The following is a 16,003-nucleotide window of genomic DNA, read 5'->3' on the forward strand; positions in this document are numbered from 1 at the left end:
CCAGCAGCTCAATTCATCATCCCATTAATACAATGTCTCAAGCCAGGGAATTAATTGAGTTAAGAGAGTATGCAGAGCAGGCAAAGGCAGGAGGTTGCATGCATCCTTTGTACAGGGACAGGACAGACCAAGAGACCAGAAGAGACAGAATGAACCCAGACCCTCCAAGCGTCCCTATTTTCCAGGGATGTCCCTGATTTAGATAAGCCGTCCCAGTTTCTGATTTGATTGCAGAATGTCCCACTTTTCCTTGTTGTTGTTTAGTCGTTTAGTCGTGTCCGACTCTTCGTGCCCCATGGACCAGAGCACGCCAGGCACTCCTGTCTTCCAGTGCCTCCCGCAGTTTGGTCAAACTCATGTTGGTAGCTTCAAGAACACTGTCCAACCATCTCGTCCTCTGTCGTCCCCTTCTCCTTGTGCCCTCCATCTTTGCCAACATCAGGGTCTTTTCCAGGGAGTCTTCTCTTCTCATGAGGTGGCCAGAGTACTGGAGCCTCAGCTTCAGGTTCTGTCCTTCCAGTGAGCACTCAGGGCTGATTTCCTTAAGAATGGATAGGTTTGATCTTCTTGCAGTCCATGGGACTCTCAGAGTCTCCACTTTTCCTTAGGACGTCCCTATTTTCATCCGAGGAATGTTGGAGGATATGTGAAACCCATCCCCTCCCATTCACTGCTTGTTTTTCTCAGGCTCTCTCACAGCTGCCCATGGAGGCGCAGGTCAATTCTGTGTCCAGGGCTGCTGTCTGCCAGCTCCATCCGGTACGTAGGCTGAGACCCTACCTGCCCACGGACTGTTTTGCTAGAGTGGTGCATGCTCTGGTTATCTACCAGGCAGAGGGCCTTCTCAGTAGTGGCACCCGCCCTGTGGAATGCCCTCCCATCAGATGTCAAGGAAATAAACAACTACCTGACTTTCAGAAAACATCTGAAGGCAGCCCTGCTTAAGGAAAGTTTTTAATATTTGATGTTTTATCGTGTTTTTAATATTCTGTTGGGAGCTGGCCAGAGTGGCTGGGGCAACCCAGTCAGATGGGTGGGGTATAAATTATTATTACTACTACTACTACTATTACAAGCAAAAAGACAGGGGCTGACTGTCGAATTTATTGGCTGGTTCCTAGTAACTCCCTCTGAATTGCAGCATCTATTTTTCAGCAGGGCTGGGGAATGCATCCCTCCAGGTCTCTCTATGTGGGGGCCTTAGGGCTCCCCCAGGCCACACCCTTCAGCAGTCCTGCTCTGCACCGACCTTGAGTGCCTTTGCCTGGATGGAGTTTGTCTCTGAGTTGTCACAATGTTTCTTGGCGGCCTGGATATGTATGTGTGGAAATCTCTGAATTTTGCACAGCTTGGATGTAGCAACTTCTTGCAGAAGAGCAATTATTTTATCGTCTATATTTCAAGGCAGCAGCTTGATTTTTATTTTGATGGGAAATTGAATTGATTGCACCCGTATGGAGGAACCAATGCCTGCTCAGCAAGTGCCCCCATATAGTCCAGTCATTATAGTGCAACTTAACGTTAATCTGTATTGGTATTAGCTCAGCGAGGGAACATAAGCAAAGGACTCCCTGCTGGCGAGACTCTGCTCTTTAGAGATAATAACAGGGACTTGAGTGTCTCTCTGAAAGCCACTGCAGACCTGAAGATCATTTTAATATTACACTTCAGGGATTAATCAAATCTTTGGAATTATTTTTAGCTGAGCTTCAAGGAAGAAGCAAAAATGTTCTGGTCTCACTAGTGCTAATATATGTCATTATTTGTACTTTTCCAAGGCATTAGCAATTCAGAAGGGAGATTGTCCAGGAAACAATTGTTTCACGAATTTTACATTGAATCTGGAAGTTTTACACCCACCCCTTTCTACAATAGAGGCTCCAACCATATAAGACACTTCCATACACTCCAACATTTCTCTGATGAAAATAGGGATGTTCTATACTATGCTGTGGGTTAAACCACAGAGCCTAGGGCTTGCCAATCAGAAGGTCGCGGTTCGAATCCCCACAACAGGGTGAGCTCCCCTTGTTCAGTCCCAGCTCCTGCCAACCTAGCAGTTTGAAAGCACGTCAAAGTGTAAGTAGATAAATAGGTACTGCTCCGGCACGAAGGCAAACGCCATTTCCATGCGCTGCTCTGGTTCGCCAGAAGTGGCTTAGTCATGCTGGCCACATGACCCTGAAGCTGTCTGTGGACAAACGCCGGCTCCCTCAACCAGTAAAGTGAGATGAGCACCAAAACCCCAGAGTCGTCCGCAACTAAAATTAACGGTCAGAGGTCCCTTTACCTTTACCTGCTACCTGCTACCTGGTCAGAGTCAGGAAAACCTGGAGACTTAAGCTCAAAACTGGAGATCTGGCAACATTACTTGTAGCCTCCACAAGTTGTAGATCCAGAGATTTATGTTGGGTATTTGCCCCTGGAATCTGGTAGCCTAGTACTTATATGATTCTGGGAACATAAGTAGTCAGCTGCGTTTCCTATATTTGTTGTTAGCATTCACTGTTTGTCATTTGTGTGAAGTGCTAATTTGCATGCCGTCTTCCTTTTGGGTGTTCAGACTCAGAGACCTCCCCCCTAAATAAATTCACACATGAGTCAAATTTTAGTTTTGGCTTTTGGCAGAATTTAGGCCACAACTTTATTGATTACAGAAGGTGAGTGGTTGTATAGGCTCTGGTTCAACTAGCTCCCTGCACTCTTGCAGGCAGCGCTGACCCAGGGCACCAGCATAGGTCAGCCAAGGGTGAACACCCGGGAAGGTGAAAAGCCGGGTACAGACTCTGTTCACCACCCAGATGTCCCTCTGGACTCAGGTACGGACCCAACCCCCTCTTAGGGGTTGACCAAACCAGCTGAGTTCCTGGATTCCTTTAACAGAATACCCTTCACATAGGGATGGCGAGACTGCTCTCCCATCCTTATCACCTGAACCAGAGCCTATCTGCAACCTTACATGTTGTGACAACTTGCTACGTGGCACGCGAAAGCCAAATGGCAACAGCCAATTAGCCAAGTGGGGAAATTCCTACCATGCCCCTGTCCCAACGACAGACGACACACAATGGCATAGCAAGGTCAATCACACAAAGCCCTAAAATTAGGGAGAGGTGGGCGGGTGTTCAGAATGCACAAGCCGAAAGAGGAAACTCTGGGTCATGTGCATGGGTATAAGTAGGTCCCTTGATCCATTTGGACTGCGCCCCATTGGTCAGATTGAACCCAACATTGAGGGACCTACCAATCGGGTGTTGTGGCATACCAACCAAACCCACCCACAACACAGGAGGTCAGTCTCCAGGTCTCACTGTAACAGGTGCCCTCTTTTAGGGAGGACACGATATCACCAGATTTGTCAGCCACAGACTTCCCACTCATTTGCCTGCTTTCTTCCTCTCCTTGCCCAGTTTTTCCCTCTGACAGCAAATGTCTGACTTGCAGGAGCTGGCTGCTGGTGAAACATTATTGCTACAATTATAGACTGATTTCATGGGCAAATCATTTTGGTCTGCCCATGCAAGAGATTCAGGAGCAATCTCATCCTGCCCAGCAGGCATAACTTAAGGACAGAAGCATGCGGCGAATCCTTTAAGATTGCAAATGATATTATCAATGATCTATATTGAAGTTTATGCATAATTCTGCTAATGCTAATGGAACTTGTTGCACATTTAGGGGAGAAGATGAGAGGCTGTTTACGTTGTTCAACATTTTCCCTCTTCTGCTATTTAATTATACTGCAAAAGAATGAAAGCACAAGGGCAAAATTAGCTTTAATGCTTTTAATTATTTTCATTTACATATATTTCTATTACCCAATGGTTATCAAAGGAGAGACGATAGAACTAATTACTGTTTCATTGCACTTGCCACTTTGAGTTAGCCTTTTTCTGCGGAGCTGACCTTTAATTCAGCAGAATAAGAAAGAGAATTGATCATCCTATAAATATTTGGCACCCTCCCCATCTTCCCATTGCATGAGTAAACTGATAAGCAATATTTTGGTGAGCGCAGGGGTGATGACAAGTACAGAGCTAACAGATGTGGGACTTGCACAATGTAAATTATAGGTCAGTGCAGTTTGTGTTGTGCCATTTCTGTAGCTATAAAAGAAATTGCTGTTAATTACTAGATTATTACCATACTTAATTCTGCTAATTCCAGGCTATCAAAACAATGTGTGGAAGCACAAATCGTGTTATATTTTTGCTCCTTCTGCAAGGTGACGGTCCCCCAGTTGTATCATTAGTTTAGGAATGCTGCAGTTTTAACTAATGAATTAAATTTACAGCTTTATTACTGGTACACAGAGATTACAAATTTGCCTTGAGATGTTAAACAGCCCTCTTCGGAGTGATTGACTCATCTGCATATTGTCCCTTGAAAACAGAATGACTTATGTTTCAGCATAGTTGTTGTTCTCTGACCAGTACATTAAAACAACAACAACAACAACATTTTAGCAAGTAGTTCTGCTTAGAGGAAGAATTCCCATGAGCTATACAGGTAAATGCAGAAGTTGAATTCTTCAGGCATTTGAACACTGCAAACAAAAAACCCTTCCCTGATTTGACCTAGATGTTCCTAGTTCAACAAACTATGGTTTGTAGGAACAGGAGTGTAAAGCACACAGTCTCTTGTCCACTCCCCTCTCCTTTTCTTACATGCCTGGTTTAGGGGAGGTCTTCTGGTTTGTTAAACCATGGTTTCCCCATGATGTCCAAACTGGGATGCTTTGGTTTAAGAACTCTGTACATCATGGTTTGAGCCCAGTTTGTAGGGGGTACATAAGGTGTCATAAGACAAATACGGAGCACAATCATATGGAAGTCTACTCAGAAATAAATCCTAGTGGGGTCAATGGCATTTACTCTTTGGTAAGTACAGACACTCCAAGTGTTCCTATTTTCCAGGCACAGTCCCAGATTTACAGAAGCTGTTCCAGTTTCTGATTGGATGGCAGAATGTCCTGCTTCTTCTTAGGACATCCCTATTTTCTTCAGAGAAATGTTGGAGTGTATGGAGTTATGCGACCCATGACTCAAGGAGATAAGTAACAATACAACTGTTAGAAGACATCTGAAAGCAGCTTTGTACAGTCATACCTCATGTTACGTCCGCTTCATGTTACGTTCTTTCAGGTTACGTCCTGCGGCGACCCAGAAGTACCGGAAAGGGTTACTTCCAGGTTTCGCCGCTCGCGCATGTGCAGAAGCGCAAAATGACGACATGCGCAGAAACGGCGAATCGTAACCCGTGCATGCGCAGACGTGCCGCTGTGGGTTGCGTTCTTTTCATGTTGCGAACAGGCCTCCGGAACGGATCCCGTTTGCAACCAGAGGTACCACTGTATAGGGAAGTTTCTTAATCTTAAGTATTTTCTTATGTTTTTATACATGTTGGAAGCTGTCCTGAGTGGCTGGGGCAACCCAGTCAGATGAGTGGGGCATCATCATCATCATCATCATCAATATCTTCATAGTACAAAGGTAAAGGTAAAGGGACCCCTGACCGTTAGGTCCAGTCGCAGACGACTCTGGGGTTGTGGTACTCATCTCGCTTTATTGGCCGAAGGAGCTGGTGTATAGCTTCCGGGTCATGTGGCTAGCATGACTAAGCCGCTTCTGGCGAACCTGACCTTCTGATCAGCAAGCCCTAGGCTCTGTGGTTTAGACCACAGCACCACCCACGTCCCTAGGTAGCAGGTGGAGAGGTTGAATTTCCAGGTGGGTGAGAGCAGTGCTTTTTTCTGGGGGGACACAGGGGCACACATACCCCTAAACATTTTGTGAGTCTAACAGGAGAAGAAACTAAAAAAAGAAATTTTTAAATAGTTTCTTTTCTAGCATGGTGAATCGTCAGTTCCATTGCCACCCCCGATGGCGGCCTCATTTCCTGTCCCGGTGTTTCCTGAGTCTCAGACAGAAGCGAGCGTTTAATGTGTGAAGTAGGAATTGGAATCCAGCACGGTGATTGGTCAGTTTCGTTGTTACCATTTCCGATGGCGGCTTCATTTCCTTTCCCAGTGTAATGCATGTTCTTTGTACTTTTGTCCATTTATTGTATTTATTTTTCCCAATTTGAACTATAGAATGGTGACTTTCTTGAGAGAAAATGAGAGTACCCCTAAACATTTTTTGGGGGAAGCACTGCGTGAGAGTACCTTTAATTAATATTAAAAAATAGAATAATAGAGTTGTTGAAATGCACCATGAGGAACTCTAGTCCAACCCCCTGCAGTGCAGGAATGCATGTTGTGCAGCTACACAAATGACTACCAACTAAATACAAGTCCGCTTACCCCCTTTTAGGGGCGCAGTGGCTTTGCAGGATGGCCAGCATTCCTCCTGCCATTGCCTCCACCGACAGTGCTGGGCTGTGGGTCGGGGACTGATCCTTCCTGGATTGTGAGCTCCTGGCTTAAAATCCTCCACTGGACCAAACACCATTTCAGGCAACTTTTCTGCCTCTCTCCTTGCCATGTTAAGGGACACGGGTGGCGCTGTGGGTTAAACCACAGAGCCTAGGACTTGCCGATCAGAAGGTCAGCAATTCGAATTCCCATGACGGGGTGAGCTCCCATTGCTCAGTCCCTGCTCCTGCCAATCTAGCAGTTCAAAAGCATGTCAAAGTGCAAGTAGATAAATAGGTACCACTCCAGCGGGAAGGTAAACGGCGTTTCCGTGCACTGCTCTGGTTCGCCAGAAGCGGCTTAGTCATGCTGGCCACATGACCCGGAAACTGTACGCCAGCTCCCTCGGCCAATATAGCGAGATGAGCGCCGCAGCCCCAGAGTCGGTCACAACCGGACCTAATGGTCAGGGGTTCCTTTACCTTTGCCTTGCCCATTGATTCAGAGAGCCACCAGCCTAGATTTAAATTCTGAAGATGACTATATCCGAACAGCCAGTTCGATGCTGCCTACAAAAGCATCTGTCGCAAGCATTGATGGAAAGCAGTCTGTATCATTAAATCATGTGTGCATTCGATAGCATATATTTTGTATATGCCAGCTTCCAGGGGGGAATATTTTAGGTTGATCTATATCACATTAAATGCAGTTATACATGGACTGTTTTACATCGGCTTTTACCACAGCTGCCAGCCAACTCTCCACAGGCCACAACCAATTACCACTGCGTGGAAATTAGAAAGCAAGCACCAAATCTACCAGGTCAAATTCAAGCCAGCTGCAGATCAGTGATCGCCCGTATTTACTGTGACAGCCTGCATTTCTGATGCTTTGATCAATATTTGGGTGTAGGAACTCTGTAATGCTACAAAGCAGAAATCCAAGATTTGACATCACAAATTTGGCTAGAATCAGATCACATCAGTCTCTACACAGCATGATACGGACATTTTAAAAGGTGGTAACTTAGGATCAAGGTATCCTGGTAATTAAGTGCCATTAAGATTTAAAGCAACATTAGATCATTATTTACAATTGCACCAGGGCAGCCAATGTTTTGCTGGACTATGACTGCATTCAGATGTGGGGCTTATTGCATTAGTTTACTGGTTAAAATGTTAGCACTTCAGTCCCAAATTTCTAACATTACTTTTACATAGCAGTACCTGTTGCGTTATGGGGCTAGGTTTTGGTTTTTTTATCTATATAACTCCAAGTTGTACTAAATGGTGGGAAACAACAGCATGCTAGGATACCACCCCAAATTTCATCTTGATCATGGCTTGATCATGAGAACCCTGGGGGAATTAGAACAGGAAGCTTCCACTATTTTCCAAATTAATGGGGGGGGGGGCATTCTGGAAGCAATTAACAAAGAAATGAGCAAAGTGTTGGTGCTGATCTTTAAAGCCCTAAACGACCTCAGCCCTGTATACCTGAAGGAGCATCTCCACCCCCATCATTCAGCCCGGACACTGAGGTCCAGCGCCGAGAGCCTTCTGGCGGTTCCCTCACTGTGAGAAGTGAGGCTACAAGGAACCAGGCATAGGGTCTTCTAGATAGTGGCACCTGCCCTGTGGAGCGCCCTCCCATCAGATGTCAAGGGAATAAACAACTATGTGACTTTTAGAAGACATCTGAAGGCAGCCCTGTTTAGGGAAGTTTTTAATGTTTGATGTTTTATCACGTTTTTAATATTCTGTTGGGAGCCACCCAGAGTGGCTGGGGAAACCCAGCCAGGTGGGCAGGGTATAAATAATAAATTGTTGTTGTTGTTGTTGTATTTAAACTTCTGCTAAATTCCACTAGGTTTCCAGTAGTTGCTTTTACTTCATGTGAAAGATCACATTCTGAAGTCTAAGACTCCTTAAGGATAAAGATAAAGAATTCTTAAAAGGCAAGGCTGGAGTCTGAAAGGTACTCAACAACAGTTAGACTCTGAGTAGGTGACCTGCGTGCCAGTTTTCTAACTATGGTGAAATGTATTCGATTCCTATTCAAATTATAGTATGTAGTTCCAAATTTGCATCTATACATATAAATCAGTGTGTGCAAATTTTATGCAGATTTGTGTTGGGGAAGGAATGCATTTCCACTTTTGAATGTTTATTTATTGATTTAGTTATCTTTTCATTCTTCATCAGAATATATAATTACAGAATGAATAAAACATCTAAATACAAGCAAAACCTGCCCACGGAGTCTTCAAATGAAAATGCTACTGGAACACAACCGCAAACTAGCTTGTCATTATATTACCACACCACAGTCCAACTTTGCTACTTCTGTTTATTTAAAAGTACATCTATACTTCTCTTTATATCAAAAGATACCCAAAGCAAGTTACAACAATAAAACATAACAAAACAATAAGAAATATAAAACTCTTAATACAATAATTAAAAAAAACCTCCAAATTAGAAATACATCAAAATCCTAATGGAGTCAAACCTTGGATCCCAAACGTCTCCGTTTTGGAATGTTTTGGCTCCCAGACATCGAAAACCCAGAAGTAAATGCTCTGGTTTTTTAAACGTTTTTCGGAAGCCAAACGTCCAATGCGGATTCTGCTGACTGCACGAAGCTCCTGCAACGAATAGGAAGCCGCGATTCGGTTGTCAAACATTTCAGGCTTCCGAAATGGATTATGTTCGACAACCAAGTTTTGACTAAATGGTTAATGCATGTTTAGCTTCTGGGAGGAAGTTGTTCCAAAGTGCTGGTGCCATTACCATTAAGACCCTCTTCCTGGTGGTCACAAGGTGGATCTCCAAGGCCTTTGGCCCCACCAGGAGGACTTCTGCTGCTCACTGCAGTGAACAGGAAATATATATGGGGGTCACCCATCATCTTCTCTGCAAATTTTTGACAGCTAAAGAGGTGAGTAAGTTAAACCTACCCACTCATGGTATCTATATATCAGAGAAACTACCTCCTGCTTACGTTAGCTTGTCAGGGAAAAAGTTGGCAAGCCTATTCATTTTATACCACCAGTCATTCTGATGATCAGTAGGGTTGACCATATGGGATGACCATATGGGTTTCCTGTTGTGTGGTTTAGGCTGATTAAACCTAGTTAACTGAGACTAAGCCCTGTTAAACTCATTGGGATTTACTTCTGAGAAAGCAGGTATAAGATTGCACTGCTAAATTTCTTCCCTTTAATAATCCTGCATCCGAAAGGAAATGAGCAACAATCATTCTTGGGGTCTACGTTTGCCACTTCATCCTACTAGCAACCAGTGTGAACCAGAAGGCTTTTTCTCATATCTGCCAAGGAACAACTTGATGCTTTGAAGAGCTGCAAAGCGAAAACCTATCTGGACCGCCTTCCTCTCCTGAGCCAATACTTGAATTCTGTTGTTCAGACAGAATGGGCTACACTGGGCAAAATTCATTCTCATTTACATAGGGAATAGCTCTGAGGAAGCCAATAGAATTACAGCGCAGAGAGGAAGAGTTGGACTTGGGGCTAATTGCAGCTCCAGCTGACCCATTTTATGCAGATAAGTGGCATGAGCGAGCCTGAAGAGAATTCTTTGATTTCCTTTTTTTCCTTCTACACAAGATCTATAATAATAAGCAAAATAGGCACCAATCTTGCAAAAGATCTGCATTGCCTCCTGGTACAAGGAACCATAATTTGGTGAGGTGTCCCAACCCTCTGGTGAATCATGTTTAAACATTTTGTTGTTTAGTCACACCAATAATGAGGGGACATAAGAATCGCTCGGAAAGGAGATAAACACACATCTGGGGGCTCAGAATGGCTCTCTCTCACACACACAGCTTACCTCAGCTTTTCTCTCTACATATCCTCTAAATTACCTCTGCTTTTTAAAAAAAAATTACTCCTGAGCAAGTTAGGTTGCTGCATCTTTTAAGAAATAAATAAATTGCAGAAATGGGAAATATGGACAGTCCCTGCTAGTTGGAAAGTGTGGTTTTTTATTTTTAAAAAATGGCACTGCATTATCCTACTAATTCTGGAGATAACACCCTTTTAATACTCCGTTGGAGGTTAGGCCCATGGTTTCCATAACTGTCTGATAATTGGCAATTATATTGTATTTGCTTTTCTGGAAGGAACGCCACTTGGGTGACGCCATTTTCTGCAGCTGTTGTCGCTGCATATTTGTTTACAAGTTTAGTCTAGAGAACTATGCAAAACTCTGGCGCTAATAAAGCCAGCCTTGCTGCAGCATGCAAAAGAAGACAGGGAGCTCCTCCATGTGTGATGCAACAGCTCATGGCACTGGAAATAGCCTGTGCAGTAGACCAGCTGCCAGGGACTGGCTGGATGAGGAAGAGTGGTGGGAGCTGCCCACCCCAGAGCCCACCAGGGAGGGCACAGAAGATGACGACTTAGATCCTGGATCCTGATGGTGGGATACTGGCCACACCTCAGAGAAGGGGACAAACTGGGAGGTACTAGAAGCAGAAATCTTGAGGGATCGTGGACAAGCAGAAGCAGGCAGGTGGCCCACCACAAGGAAGAAGAATAAGAAGAAGAAAAGAAGAAGAAGAAGAAGAAGAGTTTAGATTTGATATCCCGCCTTTCACTCCCTTTTAAGGAGTCTCAAAGCGGCTAACATTCTCCTTTCCCTTCCTCCCCCACAACAAACACTCTGTGAGGTGAGTGGGGCTGAGAGACTTCAAGGAAGTGTGACTGGCCCAAGGTCACCCAGCAGCTGCATGTGGAGGAGCAGAGACGCGAACCCGGTTCCCCAGATTACGAGACTACCGCTCTTAACCACTACACCACACTGGCTCTCAAGGGTAATGCTCTAGTGCACGCTCTAGTTATCTCCCACTTGGACTACTGCAATGCGCTCTACGTGGGGCTACCTTTGAAGGTGACCCGGAAACTGCAATTAATCCAGAATGCGGCAGCTAGACTGGTGACTGGGAGCGGCCGCCGGGACCACATAACACTGGTCTTGAGAGATCTGCATTGGCTCCCAGTACGTTTCCGAGCACAATTCAAAGTGTTGGTGTTGACCTTTAAAGCCCTAAACGGCCTCAGCCCAGTATACCTGAAGGAGCGTCTCCACCCCCATCGTTCTGCCCGGACGCTAAGGTCCAGCGCCGAGGGCCTTCTGGCAGTTCCCTCATTGCAAGAAGCAAAGCTACAGGGAACCAGGCAGAGGGCCTTCTCAGTAGTGGCACCCGCCCTGTGGAACGCCCTCCCATCAGATGTCAAAGAGATAAACAACTACCTGACATTCAGAAGACATCAGGGAAGTTTTTAATGTATGACATATTAGTGTATTTTTGGTATTTGTGGAAGCGGCCCAGAGTGGCTGGGGAAACCCAGCCAGATGGGCGGGGTACAAATAAATTATTATTATTATTATTATTATTATTATTATTATTATTATTAACAACAACCTTGCATCTCTCCTGCAGCTACAACAAGACAGCCTCTCTGCTGAAGGCTCTCCAGCCCCTCTGACTCCCAGAACACAAAGGATTGGAATGATTATTGACCTAAGCCATAGTTCAGATATTATTCCTTAGTTGTTGATAAGAGTAAATGCTTGAGCTAGGAGTTCTGCCCACCAGTCTATGAATGTCTTAAATAATTCTGTTGGTAGACCACGAAGGATATTACATGTTGCTGAGCAATGAACCAGACAGGCAGAGAGAGAGAGAGAGAGGTGCCTTCTGCTCACCGTAGCAGAAGATTACAGGGGAGGAGCTCTGACTCAGAAGGCTAGAGAGCAAAGGAGGGACTGCACACCAGTTTGAGTAACTCCTTCATGGGGCTGCCTTTATGAGCCTCCTTGTAGTTTTTTCCTTTCCTTAATAAAGAAACTAACTTCAGGCTAGTTTCAGGAAGTGCGAACGAGGCAAGCTCACCTTTAAATGAGAACTGAATCAAATTTCTCCTCCATCCCTCACTGCAGGGCTCACTTGGATGAATGTTTGAAAACACTAATGTCCTGGTTGTTTACTTCCCCATGTGGTGTCCTTTATGTCAGCCTTATCTGGAGGAAAGATGAGGGAGTCAGCAGTAAATTAGTGGGGAGACTCCTCCCGCTCTGAACAGTACTTAAGTCAGGCTGCTGAGGCTCCTTGGAGTGCAGTTAAGGCCAGCAGCTGGAACTTTATTGCCTGTTAACTTTCTTTTTTCTCTGTGCTTATGCATTTAAGTCTAGATTGTTTCTTTCTTTTTTAATACTGGATTTAATACTGGATTTATGGCTGCCTTGTTGAGTTGTGTCCTATTTGATATGTCAATATGCCTTGTGAACTGGTTCTTCTTGCATCCCCACCCCACCATTTTGTATTTTGAGAATGGCTTTGGACACAAATCTTTGCGGACAGGCAGCATATAAATAACCCCAGCCAATGAGCCAACCAACCAAGGGCGGATCTACTACACACAAGAAAAAACAATCCACACTATAAATAAGCCAGAAATTAAATCTTTATAACAAAATAATTAAAAAAGCTATGTGAAATCACATCGAAAAGTTTTGTGCTCTACAGCGCCATCTGGTGTTGCATGTTTATAACGCATCCAAAGTGCTAGTTTTTTTACTAATGTAACTGAGCCCCAAGTTACAGTAGTTGGGGGTGGGAGCCACTTTTATGTGGCTTCAAGCTACTGTAATGTTAAAAGACTCAGCAATCCAAAGCAGGATCAGTCAAGTGAGGCCATCATTTAGGCCCCATGCACACTAGCGCTGGGAGTTACTTGGTTTTCAACATTGTGATATATCACCAGCTAAGCATCCTGATATATGTAGAGACATTGACTGGCTTCAAACTTTTCTCTGCATCAGGATTTTTGTGCGCATGCATGCATGCACACACGCACACGACAATTTGTGATATATTGCCAGGTCAAAAATTATGGAACTGATATCATGATATGGACTGGTTTTGGGTGATATATCACCCAGCCCTAACACACATCATGATTTGTAAAATATTGCCGCATTAAAAATTATGAAACCAACATCACGATATGGACTTCAAACCAGTTTGAATCCACACTATACATTTAAAGCAGTATCATAACACTTTAACAGGCATGCCTCCCCCCCCCCCCAAAAAAAAAATCCTAGGAGTTGTACTTTGTTTAGGGGTGCTGAGAGTTGTTTGGAGACTCATTTTCCCCTGGCAGGCTAAACACACGCATGCACATCCATTTCAAGGATGAGAAAAACCTGCCACAAAGGTTGCCACATCTGCTTCTAGAGAAGCTGCCAATAGACAAAAATCAGAAGGCGGAGGCCAGTGTCCTCCTCTGGTTCTGCTTGTGTCAAGAAAAAGGTGGCAACTTTGCTTAGGGAAATTTTAATTAATAGGCTATGTTAGTGCCTGTGATGCTGAATTTTACAATCCCTGCAGAGAAGAACGGATCAAAAATAGACTGGTGGTAAAGTGTAAAAAAAAGAAAAAGAACAAACTGAGGGAATCTTGAAGAAGAATTAAATGACAGTTATCCAGTTGGAGAATAATGCAAAAGAATAAGATCATCAGTTAGTGAAAGTCAGGGATGAAAATCCCCGGTCCTCTAAATGTCTTGGATTTCAACTCCCATCAGCCCCAGCACTGATATTTATGGTGGTTAATATTGTGGTTCAACATTGGGGAAAGGGGCATCTTACCTATTTGTGGTGTAAGTCACTAGAATTCCACCCATAGTCATATATATATATATATATTGCAGGGGGCTGCATATATGCATATATATTGCAGGGGGCTGCACCCCCCTGCAATCCCTACACAGATCTGGCTGGCACAGGCCACAAAACCACAGCTCGCCCCTATACACGAAGCCAAGCCAGAGCACAACCAAGTGCAGTACAGCCATCTTCTCAGAAAAACTCTTCACAAAGTTCAAGAGTTCAAGACACGAAGGCTTTAGCAACTAATCCACACCTAATGACCCACCTAAGTGGGATTCAGGAAATCACTCAAGAAATCACTCAAGATATACCTCAAGTAATTAAGGAACAAAAGAAGAAAAGGCACACTAGCCTGGGAACCTCCTCTCTGCCCAGAACATTGGAGGCTATACACCACACCTCCTCAACAGTATTTATAGGAACTCAAACACTGAGATCCTGCTCTGTTCCAGTAACAAGAAGCCGAAAGCACCAGCCTGAAGATGACGAGTGAGACCTCGTCGAAACGTCGCCTAGACACCCCAACTTTTACACGGGAAGACACCCGAGGACACCAATACCTGCATTCCTGTACCCGTGAAAATCTACGAAAGCATATATATATATATATATATATACACACACACACACACACACACATATATATATGTATAAGAAACCAAGCTATCCAGAAAAAGAAGCAACCAAGTATAGCGTTGCTCAAACCAGCACTGCATCTTCTTCCAGTGTATGGTGTAGGGCCCAAGTGATGTCTTGAGGAACATAGAAAGCTGCTTTATACTGGGTCCATCTAGCTCAGTGTTGTAGACTTTTCACTGGCTGGGAGTAGGTCAGCAAGCTTTCACCTATGGCTCTCCCAGTCCTACTTGGAGATGTGGGAGACCTTCTGGATGCAAAGCAGATGCTCTCCAACTGAGCTATGGTCCTTCCCCTTCCAGCCAGATTCCATTTTGTTTGCAAGGAATCGGGAAAGCTATCAAGACTTAGGTATATAATTTGTATAGCCATAGCTTTTTGTGAGGTTATGAAAGACTGTGGTTGAAAGCTTGTATGGCCTACCCAAAGGGTAAAGGTCTGGGATGAAGGTCCACCACAAACTCTCCTACTTAGTGCTTCCTTTGCAGGTTGCTACCATTGCCACAGATCTTTTCATTCTGCATGTGCTGTGTTTGAGCTAAACAAATGTAACATCGCATCAGTGAAAGTCCCTGGTGTTTTGAGGTGGAACAGATCGGTGTTGAATGGCCCAAACAGTGAACATGTATAATTTTTAAAACTACTATACCCCAATTCACCACCGGCAGAGAGCCATGAGAGTTTGTGTGTATGCATGCACACACTCACAGGTCATCTTGTCCATAAGATCTGCATTTTTTAAAACTTCCGCTATACAATCAGAAAAAAAACCTGAGTCAATAATGTTATTGCTATAATATCAAAGTGTCAATATCAGCGTCTGTGCTAGGAAAAGAAAAATGTTGCCTTCACTCTGACATTTTGTTCCTTAGCTCTTCCTTAGACAGTTTGTGGCAGACAATAATAATGTGAGATAGTATTGTGAGCCTGCCCCCATTGGAAAAGGGGGCAGGCCAGCTATAGAAGAAGAAGAGGAGTTTGGATTTGATATCCCGCCTTTCACTCCCTTTAAGGAGTCTCAAAGCGGCTAACCATTCTCCTTTCCCTTCCTCCCCCACAACAAACACTCTGTGAGGTGAGTGGGGCTGAGAGACTTCAGAGAAGTGTGACTAGCCCAAGGTCACCCAGCAGCTGCATGTGGAGCAGGGGAGACGCGAACCCGGTTCACCAGATTACAAGACTACCGCTCTTAAGCACTACACCACACTGGCTCTGGGGAAGGGACATAACTCAGTAGTAGAGCATCTGCTTTGCAAACAGCTTCAGTTGCTGGCTTCTCCAGGTAGGGCTGAGAAAGAATCTTCTATTA

This window comes from Podarcis tiliguerta (genome assembly GCF_965153285.1).
Source record: "Podarcis tiliguerta genome assembly, chromosome: 11".
Taxonomy (NCBI): Eukaryota; Metazoa; Chordata; class Lepidosauria; order Squamata; family Lacertidae; genus Podarcis; species Podarcis tiliguerta.